A 22,761-nucleotide genomic window follows, 5' to 3' on the forward strand; every position below is an offset into this window, starting at 1 on the left:
TCTTGGATAAGAAATGTTTGACACTAATTTTCATTTTTCCTTCCTTGTCGCATAGGTGTGTCATTGGTAGAGGCAAGTGCCAAGCTGACACCCCGGAAAGTAACATGAGATAAGGTAACACACCTCCCAGACAAAATTCGGTCATAATATATTTTATTTATTATGTTAATTAATATTATGTTTAATAGTTAATTTAACTTGATTTGAGGTTAAAAAAGTTACTTCAGAAAAATCTACCAAATCCTGTCAGAATATATTTTATTATATTGACATTTCTCACTAAAATTTTAAAAATTAGTAATACAACTTGATTTGAGGTTAGAAAATTACTTCAGAAAAAATCTTTCCTGTCAGAAACCTTACTCCGAGACCAAATCCTGTCAGAATATTTTATAATTTCTTCATAACTTTTAAAAAATAATTAATGTAATTCAAAACAAGTAAAAAAAAATACTTCAGAAAATACACTTTGCTGTCAGAAACGCTACTCTCAGATCAAATTCTCATTAATTGTAAAACATATATCAGCCTGTCTTGTCACTTTCATACAGAACCTATTACTAATTTAATTGGAAGAATTTTAATAGTGAAGTTATAACTTTTACACAGTTTGTATAAAAGTTAAAATTCTCACCTCAGCTGGGTGTTGTAGCTGCTGAATGATGAAATGAGTGGGTGTCAGTGGTCTTGAACTTGACAGCAGTTATCGCCAAGGCCTTAAATGACCAAAACCATCTTTCGGAAAATTTGATTTGAAGCATAATTTATTTTTATGTTTTCCCAGCCAGCAAATGACCGACCTTCAACGTTGAAATGTGGTTGAAGTAACGTCAGTTGATGTTTCAGCAGTGAAATTATCAAATGTAAAATGGTTGAAATAGGTGAAGAAAATCACTTATAAATCAATTCTGAAATAAGCTTGTATACTATACTTAAAAATAGTGTTTAACCATATTATATAATAATAGTAATAATGTATATGAAATAATTATTTTTTTTAAATGTGCCCTATCAGGCATGTTTTGCCACTTCTGTGTCAGTTTGTTGGTACGTCAATATTTCAGAAAATAGAAATTAAATGCTTATTTTCATTTTTTTGCGGTCTGAAGTAAAGTATATTTACTTCAAAGAAATGATTTAGTGTCTTCGAAAAAGTGTGTCAGCATCTCAACCGTTTTCAGAAGCGGTTGGCTAACTAACTATATTTTGAGCTTGAGCTTGTTTAATGAAAGTTTGGGCTTTTAATCGCGTCTTTATGTGTAGATGAGTTGTTATAATAGTTTTGTAAAGGTTTTGCTGGCAAATTGTTAATGGATGATAGTAAACTAATTTATTTAACCTAAAAATTGCTGTACCTTTTATCGGTGACGTCACTTACATGGAGGGCGAAAATGAACTGAAACTATTTCAAACATGTTTTGATCTTCTATGGTAAACAAATATGGATAAATAATGTTCTGCAATTTCAGGTGTTTTTTTAAGTGATTTACTTAATACAAAGTATAGATAGGATTCTGTTGTGTAATGTTTCTCCATATAATTAGTAATATAAACCTGCATTGGTAGATGCAACTGAATGAGCTGTAAAGTGTAAGTATTAAATGATAATATATTTTGATGTTTGTTTGTTTTTAATATAAACAGCAGTAAAGACAGTGGACAAGTGAAGAGAGAGGAGGGTCTTGGATCACCCAAAGCACAACTACACTATGTGTGCAAGCACTGAACAAGGCTTTTCTCCTTTACATGATAAATGTGTTTAATTTAAGGCAGGGTTTTATTTTTCCTGCATAGTGAACTACTAGGTGGCTGCCTCTGTCAAATCTGATGCTGTCTCCAGCTATTAACTAAACTCAGACAGGCAGTCACATGCTCCAATTCCCCTTTTCCACCAACACGGTTCTGCTCCTGGCCTGTGTCCATCCTCAAACTGTTCCACGAACCTCCACGGCACAAAAAGCAGTTCCAGGACAGAAATATCGGTACCCTCCCTCTTTGTCATCCTTCGCCAGTCATCACATTTATAACCACCAGAGTCAAGTCAAGTCAAGGTCCCTGGTCCACAGCATCAACCATCTTTGTAGGAAGATCAATACTGCATTTCTTGATGTATCTTTAAAATCGACAGTTTTCTTATGGAGTGCAATCCCTCTCTAGACGGACTGAGGTCTATCGGTCTTGCAAAATACTGTCAGACACAGCATATGATGTTCTCAAAAAAAAAAAAAAAAAAATTAAAATACTTAAGAATTTGGGCCACAGCAGAGAGAAACCGCACACATGAGAGGATCCTCAGTGGAGAAAAACCGCACACATGATTGAAAAGTCTCCTGTTTGAAATCATCACATTTGGTTTCAACATTTGGCATGTGTTGACGCTGTTCTTTTTGTCTTTATTATTAAAAAATAATCTGTTTTATGTGTAGCGTTATTGGATAATTTATTTCTTTATCTATCTATACTTCATAACTATGAAATTTATATATAATCAAACATCAAATTCAAACATAACTGAGCAATTCTAAAAAGAAAGAAATGTTAAATATTGAAATATTGATATTGAAAAAATTGAGAGAGCCACTTCAAATCAATCATTTGGCCAATTCATTCAAAAGTCAGATTAATTCAGGAAGAAAACACTTGAAAAATTAACTAATAAAACAGACGGCTATTTTGGTAATTGGTTACAGTTGCACTGATAGTTATGGCTGAATTGCAGTGGATTAGTATAGTGAATTAATTACACAGAAAGCGAGCACCGCAATCCTATAGCTGTAACGTTAGATTAGAGTAAGCTGCACTTTACAATTTATACCCACCATGTTAAGACGAGGAGCACCTGAGGCAATGGCTGAAGGCGCTAAACTTGAAGTGCCCACCAAAGCGCCCTTATGTGTGTTCGTATAATTTCATCATGGGAAGACGACTGACGAACACGTACATCTCAGAGACGTCTATTTGATGTGTGTGTTTACGTCTGGAAGATGTATTTTTTAGAGTGTTTGCTCATCTGCAATACGTCTATAGGATGTTTCCTGTCAGATGTCAAATAGATGTTTAGAAGATGACTTTAAGATGTTTATGATTTAGAAGATGACTTTAAGATGTTTATGATTTAGAATGAATGTAAAACTGACAACCCTTAAATGCATGACTGTTTCTCCAATCATTCTTACATATTTGGATCTTTATCGACCCGGATCTATATCTAACACGGAAGGAAGGACTTCTAATCTAATTTTACTAGCACTAAATAAAGTGTATTGCATCGTCGATGTTATAGGTCACTTTTAAAATTGTGTCATATTTTATATCCTGGCCATGGATTCAGTAATCATTGCATCTGTCTTTTAAAGATGTCAGGTAAAAGGCAACTAAGCATCCTCTCATTCACCCTGAGAGGAAAGCTCCCTAAAAAGGCCAGGTTACAGGATGCTGGCCTAGAGAAGGTGACGAAAAGGGTAAGCCCATTAGAGGAGGAGACGGTGAAACAGGTGGAAGAGGAAGAGAAGACAAAAGGAAAAAGGCTTACAATAAACACCAGTCATAATATTTCTCTCTCACACACACACACAAATGAAGAAATGGAAATTGAATAAATAATTTGTATGTGGTTAAATTGAGTTCAGTGGTTGGGTTGGGTTGGGGGGAATGTCACTCTTGCCTGTCTTCAAAACTTGAGAGCCCTGAATAAATAACAGTTTGGCATTCGTCTTGAAAATGAAAACAGATGGATTCGTGCCGAATGAGAAAGGTAGGCTACAGATTCACTTTTAATTAATTAGTTTCATTATGCATCTTATTTAGTTTTATTTCCAATAAATAAATCTGTTTCTCGCCTTGAATATAGCAATAGAGGCTGGAATGGAGTTAAAAAAGAAAAAATTTAAATTGTTTTGGCTTTACGTTTATTTAGCCTGAATAGTCCAAATGTTAATTCTAGTGGTTTTGTTGTATACTTAGTATAGGCTAAGTGGATAGGCAATAATAATATAGGACAGTTTGTTCATAATTTATGTTTACAAACATTATAAACAAATCTATGTAGGCTAGGCTATTTGTAAACATTTTACTTTATTTACAGATAACTTTATTATCATTATTTCTGAATGTAATAATAAAAATGCAACGTGTAGGCCTATGCGACTTAATTTTTGTCCCTCAGGAATATCGTCAGTATTTTTAACCATGCAGCAAACATTAAAATATACTGAAAAAAATACTTTAATTTATAAACCATTGTTTTTCCTTTCATTTAATAGGTTTACATTTGGACAGAATCTTGTATAAAAGATAATTGTAGGCCTATTGGCAAAGACGGCAAATACACTCTCTTTGTTTTTTACTAAATTATTATTATTATTATTATTTTTCTAATAAAACTGGTTTTGGAATGTTTATAATACGAAGGAACGCTGGAACAAAAACGTTAAAATACCGATTCTGCTCGGAGTGGAATGATTGATTATTTATTTTTATTTTTTTTAAGCCCTGGTCTAGACTGTAGAGAGAAAATATTCTGAGAAATGAGACTATAAGAGAGGAAGGATGCTCTCCCTTCACTGTCACACTGTCACTCTGTATGACTGCTGGCCTTTTTACTGCGAGAAAATAACTCAGAGTGTAACGTGCCATGTGGGATGAACACTCACAATGAGGAGAAATGCAGGAATACAGACTTTAAATACACAGAAACCAGAGGGCTGTTTCATAAAAGACTCTAAGAAAAGTGAGGATTAAACTCCAAACCTGACTTGAATTAACCTAACAAATGAGTTTGGGCTAAAACGGTTTCATAAAAGGTAATTGAAGTTCACGCAGTCCCGCTAATTCAATCCAGGTTCACCTAGTCAAGATAATTTCACATGCACGCTTTTCTTAAGCAGCCCTAGAGGTCGATCATGGATCAAATCGATTCACCACAGGAAACATTTTGTGCTATTTTATGCGTTTGAGACATGGTGTTTTCCTCAGTGCATAACTTACTTTTCACAAATTTATTCTCCATCTGTAAATGTTAGAAAGTAATGCAAATATTTCCATTTTGCTGCTAAACTTCACAGTGAACGAGCGCTGCTGCGCTAAACAGACGGGACGCAATAGAAGCGCAATAATTCTAAAATATACATTTTGCTAAAATATTTGATGTTGGACATTAAATGTAACTTATTTACAATTTTAATCCTACAAGCAAGTACAAATACAAGAGTTTAGAATCTAGTCTGTGCATATTTATTTAAATTTTTAATTTTGTGATTTTAATTTCTGCTCTTCTAATAACCACAAAGAGTACTACAGCTGCCAAACAAAACCAGAGAGAAATGTATTCGTATATTTTAAAACAATTAAATATTAGACACAAAACATTTAGCCAGTAAGAAGGGAAAACCTGTAGGTTTTACACACACACACACATATATATAATTCAGGTTGATTAGGACACTTTTTCACAGTCATTTCAATAGCAAAAAAGTGTCACAATCAACCTGAATTCACTATATATTATATATATATATATATATATATATATATATATATATATATATATATATATATATATAATCTTGTACTCTTCTGTGCTAAAAATAAGTCTCTGACAGTTCTCTCCCAAGTGCTTCCATTGTTGTCAGTTTTAAAGGTGCCCTCGAATGAAAAATTGAATTTATCTTGGCATAGTTGAATAACAAGAGTTCAGTACATGGAAATGACATACATTGAGTTTCAAACTCCATTGTTTCCTCCTTCTTATATAAATCTCATTTGTTTAAAAGACCTCAGAAGAACAGGCGAATCTCAACATAACACCGACTGTTACGTAACAGTCGGGGTGTACGCCCCAATATTTGCATATGCCAGCCCATGTTCCCAACATTATGAAAGGCATTAGACAAGGGCAGCCAGTATTAATAATTGTGTCATTCATTAAAATATTGAAAAGTTCTCACTCCAAAAAACATGGTGATTTGTCTATAATGTTTTAAATATAATAAATATATAAAAAGGCATCAGAATATTTTATAGCAGTCGTCTACTTCAGTACATGAAGGTTCACTTTTATGTTCTTTCACTTCATAATCCTCATTTTGAATTACTTTAATAAAATTAACTATTTTTGTAATTTCAGAGCTGATGGAAGTGAAGGAGGAGAGTGAAGAACTGAGTGAAGTGGAGGAGAAACATCATGACAAACCTGCAGAAAAACCTTTGAGTCGCTCAAAGACTAAAAAGACATTTTTTAAAGAAAAGAGCCAAGAAATCTACAACCTGCACTCAGTGTGGAAAGAGTTTCTCAACCAAAAAAAAAGTCTTGATGTTCACATGAGAATTCATACAGGAGAGAAGCTGTTCGCATGTAATCAATGTGACAAAACGTTTCTCTCGGCATCAGCCCTGAAGAGACACCTGACAGTTCATACAAAGGAGAAGCCACATTCATGTTCTGTGTGTGGAAAGAGTTTTTCACTGCTGTATAGTTTACAAGAACATGAGAACATTCATACTAATAGAGTACATGTGAGAGTACATGAGAGAGTACATGTGCTTTGAGTGTGAGAAGACTTTTACTACAGCAAACAGTTTAAAACTGCACCAGATAATTCACAATGGAGAAACACCTTACAAGTGTTCACACTCTCCCGGGCGGGCGTGAGTAGGCTACAGGATGGGAGGAAAAAAAACTGAAAAAAAAATCATTAAACTACTGTCATAAAAAGTTATAGTTTTGTATATACATAACTCCTGAATAAAAATTAAAATGTGTTTGGATTGATTTTTTTAAAAAAAAGTTTTGAACAAATTTGGTTTGTCGATAGTGCAAATGCAGGTGATAAGCGGTTTTATTAAGCGAGTCATTGAATCATTCATTCACGATTCGTTCAAACGGCCGATTCATCAAGAATGAGACAGATGTTTGTGAATGGGTCATTGAATCTTTGACTCAAACGATCTGTTCAAAACACTGAATCATTCAAAACACAACTGAGTGTTGCTATGAGATGTTGTGATCTTTTTTTGGATTCATCGGATCTATTTTCGCTACTAAAATAGAACAAAACAGTTATTATTTCATCTAAACTGTAACTGACTTAATATTATTAACTTGTTTGATGAACTGTCATATCAGTGTCACATTTTCAATAGCGAGGTGATGGTCAATTAAGTGATGGTCATTTGTCAGCTCTCTTGATCGTCAGGTCGTGTGATGTATGTTGCTGAACTGTATTCAAATGCAAATGTTATAAATATAAAAACACCACATTTTGAAATTGAACTGCATTATGTCAATTTAGATTATTTGTGTGTGCTGCGCTCATAGACTTTAGAAAACGGCGCTCATTTGTTTGATTTCTCCTTGAGAAGCTGTGCAAGCCTCAAAAGTTTAAAGGTGCTAAAGAGGATGTTTTGTTTTATACATTTTTGCAATATTACTTGAAACTGTCTTTGCTAACTGATAAAAGACTATTTATTAGGTGCACTGAAAGTAATAATATTAATATACATCATCTGTGCACGAGGTAGGGCCTTAAAATCAGCCAATCGTTTACGCGATGATCGTAATTGGCCCTCTGGCTTGTCAATCACTGCCGTGACGTTCCTTGTGAGAGACGAGCGCGGCTGCGCGCTCCAGTAACTTTCCACAGTCCACAGGCGCCGCATGCAGTGTTTTTGTCAGGAGACAGGAGTAACAACTGCAGATTATGAGTTACCTGCGGTGAGTCCAACATCCAAAAAACACGACACAGCGAATGCCGGTGGTAAACACTCGTGTTCCAATACGAGTGTTTACGAGTTTTGGGAGGCGTTCCCTCGAAATGATGGTAAACACTCATGTATCAATACTCGTGCAAGCATTTTGGGAGGCGTTCCTTTGAAATGAGCTGTGAAGGAGGGGGGTTCTTCTTACGCATGCACTCATTTCAAAAACTCAGTAACAGTCTTTGGATTCTCAGTCGATGAAAAAATCCTCTCTATCACCTTTAAGGTCCTTGCATCCTAACTGAGTTCGAAACTGTCCTATTCGTTTTTTCATATTCATCATTTGGTGGCTCTCAATTGTCAAAAACACGGGGTGTAAATGTTCACCCACTCTCACACAAAAATAAAAAACTGCATTTAAATTGACTCACGACATAGCTCTCCATTCAATCTAGTCTCTTGCCAAGTTCACTTGTGCCAGCTCTCGCTAGTCTTTTATCAATCTAGATTTACATAGGCCTTCACTACAAAACCCCAACAGTCTTTTTAAAGACTAAACCCACAAACATTGTTTTTAAAGATTAGATCAAATCTCAGCCCTAGCTAGTATCTGCTAGGCAGTAGCTACACTTAGCTAAAACTACCCTGCCTGCCAGCTGTCTGATCTACGCTCGGAGCTTCGTGGAGATTATCCTAAATCCTTCTCTTTATTCCTATTCGCATAATATAACTTTCTTATTTTTCACCAGATTACTTAACCTATTGCATAGTATTACTAAACGGAACGATTTATTACTAGCAATCCACCAGCGTAATCACCTAGTGTTAGCCATAGCCTGCTAGCTACCGTCTACTTTCTTTTTTTCCTCTAAACCAACCTTCCTTGTCGATTGAATGGCGGATTTATCCGATGTATGTTATTCTGATCTGTCCTCGCCAGATCGGGAAGCTGTGGAGACGTTGCTGCCCGGCATTCATCGATCCACCGCGAGGTACAGCGTCCCGCACATCACCCTCGCCCCAGGCACCGGCAAGCGACTGAGACATCCAGCCAGCGAGTCCCGTGTGCGTTGCAGTTTTTCGGACGGCGTTCATCAAACACACGGTCAGTCATGTCCGGCGATTATCATGTGTAGTAAATGCAACATGTACAGCTTAGCTCTTTCTGTCAGCAGTGAGACTTACACATGTGATAAATGCAGGGATATTGTCAGGCTGACAGAGAGAATCTCAGAATTAGAGACACGCATCCAAACTTTAATTGAGGATAGTGAGAATGAAAGGGCCTTAGATACTGCTTTGGATGCGACTAGCCTAGTAAACACTACACATTCGGTTCCGGTTGTAGAAGCCACGCAGCAGGCTAACTGGGTGACTGTGAGGCGGCATAATGGCAAGAACAAACACCACTCTTCCGTTCCGATTAGAACATCAAACAGGTTCTCCCCACTCAGTGACGCACCCACTGAAAATCCTGTTGAAAGTGCCCTAGTTATTGGCGATTCTATTACACGGAACGTGAAAATAGAGACACCAGCCACCATAGTCACATGTTTGCCGGGGGCCAGAGCACCTGACATCAAAGCAAATTTAAAAGTGCTGGCTAATGCTAAACGTAAATATTCTAAAATCATTATCCACGTCGGCACAAATGATGTTCGACTTCGCCAGTCGGAGATCACTAAAATTAACATTAAAGAGGTGTGTGAACTCGCAAATTCAATGTCAGCAAAAGTAATTTGTTCTGGCCCTCTTCCTGTTCGTCGGAGTGATGAGATAGTTAGCAGGTTATCATCACTCAATGGCTGGCTGTCTAAGTGGTGTGCGCAGAATAATATAGGTTTCATAGACAATTGGAAAAGCTTTTGGGGCAGACCTGATCTGTTGAAAAGAGATGGTATTCATCCCTCCCGGGATGGTGCTGCTCTTCTCTCTAGAAATTTGGCAAATAGTCTTAGAGCTGAAACATGACAAACCAGGGCCCAGATCAGGACGCAGACAAACTGGCTAAACCGACCGTCTGCTAGCCGCCTCACGTCACAGAACTCAGATAATTCACAGCACATAGAAACACTTTCACCTAGATATTATCACATAGAGACTGTGTCTGTACCTCGAACTAGTAAATACAAAAAACTTCCGAAACCTTTTACGGGTAAAAATTTAATTGATGTTCAAAAAATTAAAATCACAGATAAATCAGATAAACAAATGATAAAGCTTGGGTTACTGAATATTAGATCTATTTCTTCAAAAGCACTTATTGTAAATGAAATTATGACAGACAATAAACTAGACTTGCTGTGTTTGACAGAAACCTGGCTAAAACCAGACGATTACATTACTTTAATTGAATCTAGTCCTCAAGGTTATGATTATCGACACAATCCTCGACAGAAAGGCAAAGGGGGAGGTGTTGCTGTAATTTATAGTAATATATTCAGAATCATTCAAAAGAATTTCAAATATAATTCCTTTGAAGTGATGGTGCTTTATGTAACATTATGTAAGTTGACATTTGTGCTGGCTACTGTATACAGGCCACCAGGGCACCATACTGACTTTATCAAAGAATTTGCTGATTTTCTATCAGAGTTAGTACTGGCTGCGGATAAAGTCCTTGTTGTTGGTGATTTTAATATCCATGTAGATAATAATAAAGACGCATTTGGATTGGCATTTGCAGATATTTTAAACTCTATTGGAGTTAAACAACACGTGTCAGGACCCACTCATTGTCGTAATCATACCCTAGATCTAATACTGTCGCATGGAATTGATATTGATGCTGTTGAAATTCTACAGCAGAGCGATGATATATCAGATCATTATTTAGTCTCGTGTATAATACAATTAGCCAAGGCTACAAAACCACCACCCAGCCATAAATATTGTAGAAAAATCACGTCTGCCACTAAAGATTGCTTTATAAATAATCTCCCCGAGCAGTTTCATCGCCTTAGTATACCTGACAACATAGAAGAACTCGATGCTGCAACAGAAACTATTGGCTCTCTCTTTTCCAGCACATTAGATGCGGTCGCTCCTTTACGTCTAAAGAAGATTAAGGAAACTAATCCAACGCCGTGGTATGATGAGCACACTCGGGCTCTAAAACGAGCTGTTAGAAAAGCTGAACGTAGTTGGAAGAAAACAAAACTATAAGTTTTTCGCCTTTCGTGGAAAGAAAAAATGATTGAGTACAGAACAGCCATAAGAAATGCTAGATCTACTTATTTTTCAAATCTCTTAATAGAAAACAAACATAATCCTAGGTATTTATTTGACACAGTGGCTAAATTAACTAGAAACAGAGATTCAACTGCTGACGTTTCCATAGAGCACAGCAGTAATGACTTTATGAACTTCTTTACTTGCAAGATTGATAATATTAGAGAGAAAATTATAAACATGCAACCGTCTACAGTTTCTCTTCAGACAGTGCACTGTAGTGTCCCTGAGGTAAAACTAGAATCATTCGCCGCTATAGAAGAGGAAGAATTATCTAAACTTATCAAATCATCAAAATCAACGACATGTATGTTAGACCCAATGCCGACTAAACTACTGAAAGAAATGCTTCCAGAGGTCGTAGGTCCACTTCTTGATATAATTAATTCATCTTTAACACTAGGACACGTGCCAAAAACCTTTAAGCAGGCTATTATCAAACCTCTTATTAAAAAACCTCAACTAGATCCGAGAGATTTAGTAAATTACAGGCCAATCTCGAATCTACCTTTTCTGTCAAAGATACTAGAAAAGGCAGTTTCAACACAACTGTGTTCCTTTTTAGAAAGAAATGGAATCTGTGAGGATTTCCAGTCAGGATTTAGACCATACCATAGTACTGAGACTGCTCTCGTTAGAGTTACAAACGATCTACTCCTATCATCCGATCGTGGCTGTATTTCTCTATTAGTGTTATTAGATCTCAGTGCTGCTTTTGACACTATCGATCATAACATTCTTTTAAAAAGACTTGAAAACTATATTGGCATTAGTGGAATTGCTTTGGCATGGTTCAAATCATACTTATCTGACCGTTATCAGTCTGTGGTAGTTAATGAAGAGATGTCGTATCGATCACAGGTTAAATATGGGGTACCACAAGGCTCAGTATTAGGACCGTTGCTTTTCACTCTGTACATGCTGCCCTTAGGAGAGATAATTAGGAAGCATGGTGTTAGTTTTCACTGCTACGCTGACGATACTCAGCTCTATATTTCCTCGCGCCCTGACGAAACCTACAAATTCACAAAACTAACAGAATGCATAGCTGATGTAACGTCTGGATGGATCCGTTCAGAGTCAATAAACTTTGGAGTTTTCAGAATGCTTTTAACCTGATGAACTTTGTTTCTTAATCACTAAATCGGCTCCGAACAGTCTACTAAAGATGAGCCCACTTGACACCTTTGTTGCCCTCCGAGGTAACACAGCAGGCCCAATTTCCTTGCTCTTAGGACATCAAAGGGGCCCCTCATGTGGACTATGGGCCAGATCCACATTCCAGCACCCACACACACTGGCACACACAAAAACACACACACAGACACACATACAGAAACACACAAACATAAATTTTTAACTGTATATATATCCTACCACTATGCTGAAATATATATTTCATATATTTTAGGGCCTATGCATGTTTCCTAGTGTTTAAATTAGTGTATTTGTGCTAGTGTGCATTTTAACGATATAATTTTGTCTGTAAACCATAACTTCTTGTCTATGCCTTTCTAATCTGGCGAGTTTGGTCTCTCCGTAAAGCTCCGGACTCGAGCTATTTACTGAGGTGGGTCACATGGCTGACATATGCATTTTTCTATGTGTTTAATGATACTGTGAAGAAAGCACTCGATCTCGAAATCCGGTCTGATGGCCACTAAGTATGCAAATTCATCTAGGAGACCAAACCAAGGAACTTTGCCCGCCAGATAGTGCTGCGCATCTATTGGCCGCTACAATTCAGGAGGTGTGTTAGTTTGGGTTTCCATAAAAACAACAACACACACCTTTTCTGTGTTCTCCCGGTGACCTCCCGATCGTCTCGTGCACGTCTCCCCGGACGCCTCAGGTGACCGCGCTTCCCAACCACGCGCGCAGCTCGGGAGGACCACTTCCTTTCTCTCTCTCTCTCTTCGGTTAAGTTACTTAAGTTTAAACCTCTTTTGAAAACCCCGCCGGAGAAACCCTCTCGGAAAGGACCAAGCCAAGCGCGTTGAAACTGCTACTCACGGACTTGAACCAATAAGCAAGTATTATCATTTACCTTAAATTTGTCTAAACTGATTTCTGTGCTGGCTCTCTCAAAAGGGTTTAACTGTGTAATTTGCCATTCTTTGATCATCTTTCTTTCCCTGTCTTTTCTTCATTTTCATTCTCGTGTATATATATGTATTTTCTTGTATATATATATTTAGATGTATAACCTCTGTATTCGTAGCTGCATATATTAAAACACTTAATTCATGCTCGATTGTTCTGTTGTTCTTCCAACTGAAGACCAAGTCACTTTAACGTTTTTTCGATCGCTTTATGCTTTAGTTATTTTCATGGCCAGAGAATAACTCCGTTTATAATATTCTGTGAGGGACTTAGTTTGCTGGACAAACGAACAGTTTCTCTAAATAATTATTAAACCAGAACTAATCATATATGTAATTGATTATAATTCGTTGTAATTGATTCACAATATATGTTTAATTCCCCATTGGGTCGATATATGAATCATAATTTATTCATAACCTTATGAATTATTATATTCATATTTCATCCATAAATTGATTAATAACCGCTACACATTCGTTACACTGACATTAAAAACTGGATGACAAGAAATTTCTTATTATTAAATTCAGAAAAAACTGATTTCCTAATCTTTGGACCAAAAACTTCCTCACGAAAAAACCTTGAATACTCTCTAACACTTGACGGGTGCTCCATTAAACCTTCGTCCTCAGTTAGGAACCTGGGTGTGCTCTTTGATACCAATCTTTCATTTGAAAGTCATGTTTCTAGTATCTGTAAAACCGCCTTCTTCCATCTAAAAAATATATCTAAATTACGACATATGCTCTCAATGACAAATGCGGAACAGTTGGTTCATGCATTCATGACCTCAAGACTAGATTATTGTAACGCTCTACTGGGTGGTTGTTCTGCTCGGCTTTTAAACAAACTACAGTTGGTTCAAAATGCGGCAGCTAGAGTTCTTACTAGAACCAGAAAGTATGACCATATTAGCCCAGTTCTGTCAACATTACATTGGCTCCCTATTAAACATCGTATAGATTTTAAAATCTTGCTACTTACTTATAAAGCTCTAAATGGTTTAGCTCCCCAGTACCTAAGTGAGCTCTTAATGCATTATAGTCCTTCACGTTTATTGCGATCTCAGAATTTAGGCCAGTTGATAATACCCAGAATATCAAAATCAACTGAAGGCGGCAGATCATTTTCCTATTTAGCACCTAAACTCTGGAACAATCTTCCTAGCATTGTTCGGGAAGCAGACACACTCTGTCAGTTTAAATCTAGACTAAACGGGTGCTGGATCCAGGCCGTATCCAGGTCAGATGGAGAACCTGCGTCTGGACCTGACTACAACGTAGCCCAGGATCCCCGTATCCGCTTACATATATTTATATATAATCGATTTTTAATCTCTATAATAAAAATGTACAATTCAGATTTTGATCTCCATATACATTTACATATATATATCTTCCAAGGGGTTTTTTCCCTCCTAGGACTTTTTTCCCAGTGCTAGCACGCTGGGTTTTTCTCCTACAGGGTTTCTGCAGGAATCTTCAAATCTAATTTAATGCTTTTTAATGCCTTTTTTAATGCCATTTTTACCGTATTTAATGCCATACACGACCCATGACTAATCATTTTATATTTATATATATATATATATATATATATATATATATATATACACACACACATATACACACGCACTCAATTGCAACCAGTTTGACTATAATGCAATGATGAAAGTACAGCATATCACTCTGAACTGAATTAGAAATGGCTCAGGACACAGCTTAATTTGTCAATGTATTTAAATCTATCAGCTTGGATAATGAAGGAAAAAAAAAAGCTCACAAACTGAACTTTTAAAGGCTAAAACTTAATCTATGTAAAGTTAAAATCAAAACGGTACAATTTCTAATAGACTTTGAGTAAGAGAGAACTAGAGCATTTTCCCCCTTAACTATTAATAATAGTAATAAGTCAGAGTGGCATGTGAGAAATGGTCTAATCAATGGCCTCTTCCCCTGAAAAATCACTACCATACATTTCAAGCCACTTAGACAGTAATCAACAATTATACCACTTAAATCAGTCAAAAGAGACAGGGTTTTGTGACAAAACATTGCATGACAACAAATCATCTGCACAAAAAACAAAATCAAAGTGAACTTTAACAGCAGATCTCAAGCTGATGAGGGAGACTGAATCATATACAGGTGTTTTTTGATCAATTCAATCCCTAAGAGTGTGCATTTGCAAACTCTAAATGGGTTACATGCACCACCTTTAAAATGAGTCATGTTGTTTAACAGAAATTCTACTACTAAGTTGAGAGCCACAATTATTCAAAAAAGCTTTCTTTTGTAAAAGTGTGTGCAAACCAACAAACCAGTAACTGTAACAGAGTAATTGTAAGTGTGTAATTATAACGAAATGTAAGCTGACTACCACCTTGGACTTCAAGAAGAGAATAATTTTAAACATCAGAAAGACGGCTCTTCAATACGCTCTAAACTTTTTAAAAGCATTCAATTAAAATTCAAGTGCTATAGAAATAGCAGTTTAACTGTTTAAAGGGTTAGTTTACCCCAAAATGAAACTTCTGTCATTTATTACTCACCCTCATGTCGTTTCACACCCGTAAGACCTTCATTAATCTTCGGAACACAAATAAGGATATTTAATTGAAATCCGATGGCTCCGTGAGGCCTTCATAGGGACCAATGACATTTCCTCTCTCAAGATCCATTAATGTACTAAAAACATATTTAAATCAGTTCATGTGAGTACAGTGGTTCAATATTAATATTATAAAGTGACGAGAATATTTTTGGTGCTTCAAAAAAACTAAACGACTTATTTAGTGATGACCGATTTCAAAACACTGTTTCAGGAAGATTCGGATCATAAATGAATCAGTGTGTTGAATCAGCTGTTCGGAGCGCCAAAGTCACGTGATTTCAGCCACTGGTGGTTTGACACGTGATCTGAATCATGATTCGATACGCTGATTCATTATGCTCCAATGCTTCCTGAAGCAGTGTTTTGAAATCGGTCATCACTAAATAAGTCGTTATTTTGTTTTTTTGGCGCTCCAAAAATATTCTCGTCGCTTTATAATATTAATATTAAACCACTGTACTAACATGAACTGATTTAGATGTGTTTTTAGTACCTTTATGGATCTTGAGAGAAGAAATGTCATTAACTCTCTATGAAGGCCTCACAGAGCCATCGGATTTCAACTAAAATATCTTAATTTGTGTTACAAAGATTAACAAAGGTCTTAAGGGTGTGGAGCAACATGAGGGTGAGTAATAAATGACAGAATTTTCATTTTTGGGTAAACTAACCCTTTAAGAGAATTAATGGTGCCTTAATTCGGATGTTTTTAGTTCCAACTCTGACTCAAGATTTTTCAATTCATTGCATTTTTCCTTGTATCTCCTCCGTAGAGTATTAGATTTTGTGATCATTTGAGCCATGAGTGTGTTTGATTTGTTTTCGGCCTGCTCAGCGAGTTGATCAGCATCCTTCTGAAGGCTGGCGCACACCTCCATCAACACCCCCCTTTTCTTTTTCAGTTCTTCCAGCTCATCTTCCAATGCTTTTCTCTTTAATCCACGCATAGCTCCCTCTCTCTTCCTCCTCTCTTCATCAAGGTAGATCCTGTATCTGGTCCTAGCTGAGGCTACAGAAACCAGTAGTTCCTTTGTGAGGGACACTTTGAGAACCCCCCCAGAAGCGCTTACTTGGTCGCAGACCAGTCTCTGGGCCTCAACAGTTTCTTCTTTTATATTGCAAGTCTCTACTTCCCTGTTTACCGAGAAGCCTCTCTCTACTGTAGCTTGCCCGTGAGATAACAACAGGAGGCGCTGAAAGAAACGCCAAAGGTCAGGATAAGATGCATTGACACTTTGATGAAGAAAAGTATCAAGCCGTTGCTCCATGTGTTTGAAAGAGAGGAACTCTTCACTTTTGCCATTCAGAGCGAGAAAGTTGTCAAACTGCTGCACAACAGCATCACCTTCAATGAACAAAAACAAAGTAATTAAAATCAAATCAATTTAAAAAGGATGGTGGTTTAGTTATATCTAATACAGGATATTGATGTAAATTTTTGTATAATCAGAATTTGAACATGAAGACTAATGCATATAAAATATGAAACATCTTCAAATTATTTTATTTAAAGGGTTAGTTCACCCAAAAATGAAAATTCTGTCATTTATTACTCACCCTCACGTCGTTTCACACCTGTAAGACCTTCGTTAATCTCCGGACCACAAATTAAGATAGTTTTGATGAAATCCGATGGCTCAGTGAGGCCTACATAGCCAGCAATGACATTTCCTGTCAAGATCCATAAAGGTACTAAAAACACATCTAAATCAGTTCATGTGAGTACAGTGGTTCAATATTAATATTATAAAGTGATGAGAATATTTTTAATGCGCCAAAAAAACAAAATAACGACTTATTTAGTGATGGCCGATTTCAAAACACTGCTTCAGGAAGCATCGGATCATAAATGAATCAGTGTGTCGAATCATGAATCGGATCACATGAAATCTGGTGACTGGCGCTCCGAACCGCTGAATCAACATTTATGCTCTGAAGCTTCCTGAAGCAGTGTTTTGAAATCGGCCATCACTATACAAGTCATTATTTTGTTTTTTTTGCCACACTAAAAATATTCTCGTCGCTTTATAATATTAATATTGAACCACTGTACTCACATGAACTGATTTAAATACGTTTTCAGTACCTTTATGGATCTTGAGAGAAGAAATGTCATTGCTCCCTATGAAGGCCTCACGGAGCCATCAGATTTCATCTAAAATATCTTAATTTGTGTTCTGAAGATCAACAAAGGTCTTACGGGTGTGGAACGGCCTGAGGGTGAGTAAATGACAGAAATTTCATTTTTGGGTGAACTAACCCTTGGTATATACTAGGGCTGGGCGATATATCGCATGCAATGTCACACGCATTTCATCAGTAAAGCCGGTTCCCTGATTACCGCTAAATCGCCATCACCTGCTTTCAAATGGAGCGGCATTTAATAGACAGAGCCGTAGATCACTGTCTCTGTCTATTAAATGCCGCTCCATTTGAAAGCAGGTGATGGCGATTTAGCGGTAATCAGGGAACCGGCTTTGCTGACGAAATGCGCATGACAATCGCATGCAATATATCGCCCAGCCCTAGTATATACAGAGAACGCAGTTTATGCATACAACCTTTATTTTCCTATAATAATCCTACCAGCTGAAACTCCTCCTGCCAACTGCTTGTCCTGCAGAAACCTTTGAACTAGAGACTTCATCTTTCCCTTGCACCATTCTGGGTCTCTGCTCATGATGGAGGGGTCTAAGCATGCTATCTGCCTGACAGTGGGGTATTTCAAAGGGCTCTTTTCTTGCAATTTCTTATTGATTCTGGAGAGGCACATTATGCAGTCCCTTCTAAATTCAAGAGCAGTGAGGTCACCTACTCTGTTGCTTGATTTGCTCTGAAGAGCCTATCAAGGAGGGATAGCACACATCATGTTAGTAATGTATCAGGAATGAATACAGCGTAGTTTAACGCATGTATACATATAAAACAGTAACAATGCATTTACCTTCAGGACAGAGTCAGCACCCAATCCAATGTCAGCATGGCTTGCGCTGACCCAGTTCTTCTGGTCATCAGTGTCAAGTTTGGTCAGTTTAAAGGGAGTGATGTCTTCTAGTAGCTCCCTTTTGATGAAACGTCTCAACAGACTCTACAAAATGAAAACAAATTTGTCTAATTATTTAGCATCCTGTTAACCAGCTTTATTATTCAATCCTACACAGGTATTATGCAGTTATTCAATGTGGTATATCCACTTCAAAAGATCATAAACAAAAATAGCCATTTAAGCAAAGCAGAAATTACATTATTACCATCATCAACTCTGTCAAGTCTTTGCACAGAAATGGCAGGATTGGCTCATCGGTCTGGTATTTCTTCAAGAACGGACAAAACGTTCTGGATACTGCCATGAAAAACTGAAGTTTGGCTAAGATCAGGGGATCTTTATTTGCTGCTTCAATGGTATCAAAAGAAGAGGTTCCTGGGTTTGGTAGCTCTTTTCTTTTGACTGCTTCCACATACTGTTTAAGCTGTGGCCATACCTCAATGGCTCTCTCCGCAACAGGCAGATTTTCTACCCATCTGTGTCCACAGAATGGGAGTGGAAAAAGAGATGAGCCAGTAAGTTTTGTATAATCTTCTCTTCTTGCAGGGACATTGTGAAAAACAAAGTGCATTGCTCTCAGAATTTTCTCAATATTCCATATGGAGAAGCCAGTCTTGAATGAATTGTGTACTGTGTGCAGTCCACAGCTCCCAACAGAAATAAGCTGCCGACCTCCATGTAGTTCACCATGTTCTTGCTGGAGATTATTGAGAAACTTGAAGTTCACATTTGGGCCGTCCATACTAATGGAAAGGAGATGCTTCAGGTCTAGTAGGTGCACACATTTCTGAGAACAGAAATAAATTATTTGACTTGAAATGTGGAATGAAAATATGTTACACACATAGTGGATTATTACAAATTTGCTCTAATTAAAAAAAAAAAAAAAAAAAAAAAAAAAAAATTTAAAGCACCATCAAAAAGAAATTAGAATCACTAGAGAATAAGTTTGCAATTGATCACAACCAAGGTGAAAAAGTTTCTATAATGTATTTAAAGTACTATTTTCACAAAATTCTGCTTTAGTACTTCTTAAGAACATAAGAGTACTCAACTGTGCTACTTTGAGACACCATGAAATAAACTGCTTTTAACATACTATCTCTGTATATATATATATATATATATATATATATATATATATATATATATATATATATATATATATATATTCAGTAACCACTTATGGTACACTTAAATCCATTGTGCATTGTTCAAACTCCTCAATTTTTATTTATTTATTTATTTATTTATTTATTACATATGGAGAACAGTCATTGAGGAAACTGATGCTCCAGGGCCTAATAACAAATTAACTATCAGACAACTGACACATGAAGACTGTAATACAAGGGTTGTCCACTAGATGGAGACACAGGATAAGAAATCTTTTAAGCCTAATCTTTAATTTTCCGTTTCTATAAGATAGAATGAAAAATTATATGCATTAACAAAAGTACAACTATACTTACTTTGAAATGGTGCAGCAGATCCTCAGTCTTTGAATGTCCCATGAACTGTGATCCAAAATAACGTGACTGGACACAACCAGCCTCCCAAAATCGAACATGGACATCTAGTTGCTTATTTTTCGTTGACTGATTGAAACTCTCATCAAACATCAACACAAATGGACCTGCGTTGTTAACTGCAGAAACCAGTTCATTTTTGAAGTGTGGGGCAAGTCCAAATTTTAAAATGTAGCTGGTTTTGTCCTTGCCACAAGAGAAAGATTTGACGATTTCAGAATCAGGAAACATTGCCTGGAACAACTCAGAAATGCCTTCATTGGACGAGTAAGAGTGATGATGAACGGCAGTGTTCAGACACCAGAGCACCTCCGCCCGCAAAGTCTCATTCGACCCGAACGCTGATCGAATGTCGCTCGATTTTCCGGTAGTCGCTCCACAAACGGTGGTGACTACAGCAGCAGTTGTTGTGGTACTTGAAGCAGTTGTTGTTGTAGAAGTTTCGGTCACGCCAAAAAAATTACTCATTGTCAATTGCTGACGGCCTTTTAATGCCGATTTGTGGCTGTCCGACTTCATATGGGACTTCAGGGCGTTGATGCCCATTGTTGCCAATTTAATAGATTTTTTACACAGGCAGCAAAAAGCTTCATCATTGCTATTTTTAACGGGCTGTAACCATGGTTTAAACTGCTCTTCTTCCAGCCATTTATCCTGAAATTTGCACTTTCCCATTTTGTTTTTTTACTGCGTCACATTCCGCTGTCGTCTCGTTCACTCCAAAAAGCCCGCGCAACGGCAATTTTGCACCGGCCGGAAGCACTTACCAAATTGGTTCCGCATGATCGTCACACTAATGTACATAAGCGTTTTTACGACATAAAATAAAAGTTATTAATTATGAAGCCTGTATTTAAAATAAATTGCTTCTATAAAATTTTCTTTGAAACAATCAAAAATTTTAATGCCTGGAGGAATCAAATTTAATGCTTTTCAATGCCATTTAAGGCCTTAATTTTGACAAAATCCATTTAATGACTTTTAATGCTTTTCAATGCCCCGCGGATACCCTGTCCTAGGGGGTTTTTTCCACCCCTGGAAGTCAGCCGACATTGGCTTAATGTAGCACCATCTTGTATATGTTACATATTACCACGCTTGTTTGTACAGTTTTAACCACTTCCCTTTTTTTCTGTGCTTCTAATATGTAAAGCTGCTTTGAAACAATTACCAATTGTAAAAGCGCTATATAAATAAATTTGACTTGACTTGACTTAAAGGCCAGAACACACCAAGCCGACGCCGATGAACGACGAAAAGCAAACTGCAGGGTTGGCTCACGTCGGTAGCGTCTGTGTCTAATGTTGGTTTGGAGGCATCGTATGTAGCGGAATCACTCAAAAGAATCACTCAACTGGGTAAACCGCATACAATTGCCAGACTCTCATTTTGCCGGCAGCGCAAGACATGTGCAGAATAATGATAGGCGATAGTGCAGCAGCCAAACTCATTGCAATACCCCTGTCCAATGACACTGTCGCTAGGAGAATTGTAGACATGTCCAATGATATCAGAGAGCAATAGAGTTTGTAAAAAGAGTCCTTACTACACGCTACAGCTGGACGAATCCACTGATATTGCTGGGCAGGCACAGCTCCTCACCTATGTCAGGTATCTGCGGGACAAGGTGATTGAGGAGGATGTCCTGTTTTGCCAGCCTCTTCATTTTCAATGTCCTTGATATTTTTATCCGTGAAAATGGTTTGGCTTGGGACCGATGCGTTAGCCTATGCATGGATGGTGCGCAAGCAGGAGATGGGGTCAGGGCACGAACAGTTGCTTCTGCACACTGAAGTTCGCTGGCTTTCCAGGGGGCGGGTGTTACAGCGGTTGTATGAGCTGTGAGAGGAGGTGAAGTGGTATTTGACAGAAATCAAATCAGATCTGGTGAAGCATCTGGATGACACTATGTGGCTTGCGTCTCTCTCCTATTTGGTCGATATATTTGACAGCTTGAATGGCCTCAACCTGTCTTTGCAAGGGCGCGAAACTCATATTTTGCACCTTGCAGACAAAGTGCACGCCTTCACACAAAAACTAGACCTCTGGCATGGCCGCATCAGTCGAGGGAACTGCGACATGTTCCCCAGCCTTACAGACTTTATCACTGATGCAGGCACGTCACACGATTTCTCCTCCCTATTTCAATCAGCGTCTGAGCACCTGTCAGCAATGAGAAAACTATTTGCGACATACTTTAAAGAGGATTATCGCTCTTTTGCGTGGGTTCGAGATCCGTTTGTGTGCGCAGCAAACGAGCTATCAATTGATATGCAGGGACAACTTATTGAGCTGAAAAGTGACAGTAGACTGAAGGAACTCTTTAGCCCCAACTGCAATGAACCAGCTTTGGGGGGGCCCAGCTTGCAAAAGGTTGAGAACCCCTGTTGTATGGGGTATCCGGGGTTTGTCTTTTTTTGAATGGTTTGAGATGGTCATTGTTGATTTTGGGGGGAAAAAATCCCTTTTCGTCCCTTAAATCTGCGCTTTTTTCTTGTAAATGGACAATTTCATAAGGTCCCAACAACCTGTGTTCAAACT

The 22,761-nt window shown here is 37.5% G+C and overlaps 1 pseudogene; it reads left to right on the plus strand.

Annotated features, from left to right (window-relative positions):
- LOC137006927 (gastrula zinc finger protein XlCGF57.1-like) overlaps nt 1–22,761 on the plus strand; it is a 194,374-nt pseudogene that overhangs the window by 92,140 nt on the left and 79,473 nt on the right.

The sequence above is a fragment of the Chanodichthys erythropterus genome, chromosome 3 (assembly GCF_024489055.1).
Source record: "Chanodichthys erythropterus isolate Z2021 chromosome 3, ASM2448905v1, whole genome shotgun sequence".
Taxonomy (NCBI): domain Eukaryota; kingdom Metazoa; phylum Chordata; class Actinopteri; order Cypriniformes; family Xenocyprididae; genus Chanodichthys; species Chanodichthys erythropterus.